The sequence below is a fragment of the Mandrillus leucophaeus genome, unplaced genomic scaffold (genome assembly GCF_000951045.1).
Source record: "Mandrillus leucophaeus isolate KB7577 unplaced genomic scaffold, Mleu.le_1.0 Scaffold164, whole genome shotgun sequence".
In the NCBI taxonomy this organism is placed as follows: domain Eukaryota; kingdom Metazoa; phylum Chordata; class Mammalia; order Primates; family Cercopithecidae; genus Mandrillus; species Mandrillus leucophaeus.
The window spans coordinates 1,739,747-1,740,784 of NW_012101632.1; positions in this window are offsets into that span (position 1 = coordinate 1,739,747).

The window sequence follows — 1,038 nt, forward strand, 5'->3', positions numbered from 1 at the left end:
TAGCCAGGATGGTCTCGATCTCCTGACCTCGTGATCCGCCCATCTCGGCCTCCCAAAGTGCTGGGATTACAGGCTTGAGCCACCGTGCCCGGCCGTGGGGAGGATATTTCCAGAAGCCACAGAAGCTGGGAAAGTGTGATCTGGCACTTTGAGGCTCAGGTGTGGGGTGTGAGCTTTCCATCCAGGAAGGAGGGAGGGGAGAATGGCTTGTGGTACTATTCCTGGACCACACTGAGGCTCCGGTTGCTACTTCTCGCGGCCCAATAATGAGATGCACATAAACGGGGGAGGAAGAGAGTTTTTATTTCTGTAACTCGTTAGAGGGAGAAGGCCTGGAAATTACCACCAGACCAACCCCAAATTACAAAGTTTTCCAGAGCTTATATACCTTCTAAGCTACATGTCTGTGTGTAAGTGTGCATTCATCCAAAGACATAAGTGATTAACTTATTTTAATCCGTAGCTAAGGTCTGAGTCCCGAAGCTCTTCCTCTGGAGCCTCAGTAAATTTACTTATCTAAATGGGTCCAGGTGCTGGGGTGATTACCATTATCTCCTGCTAAATCATGGAGGTTTGAGGAGTTCCTTCAGACTGCCAATACATTTGTCTGCGGAGGCCTGGGGAGTTTCTTCAGACCCACAGTAAAACTTGCTTAATTCTAAATGGTCCTGTTAAGAATTCCTTCATTATTTTGTCATGCTTTAAGGCCCAGGAAAGGCCTGGGCAAAACTCTTGGTGGGGCTTTTGTTACATCCCAGCCTCTGTATGAGGGCACTGGCTTTTAATATTTAACTTAACAACTCAGTCAGTACTGAAACAGTTGTTAGGGAGACCTGGCTGCCACAGCGTGGGTTCCCGTGCTGCTCCTGGGGTGTGAGGGTGTGTGTTCCTTCATGTGCACCTGTGTGATGAGCAGGGAATGTCACAGGTGTCCATTCTGATGTGTGCAGGACCCAGGCCGTGGAGAGCTTGGTCCCCAGGCTACGGACTTCCTTCCTTCCTTCCTTCCTTCCTTCCTTCCTTCCTTCCTTCCTTCCT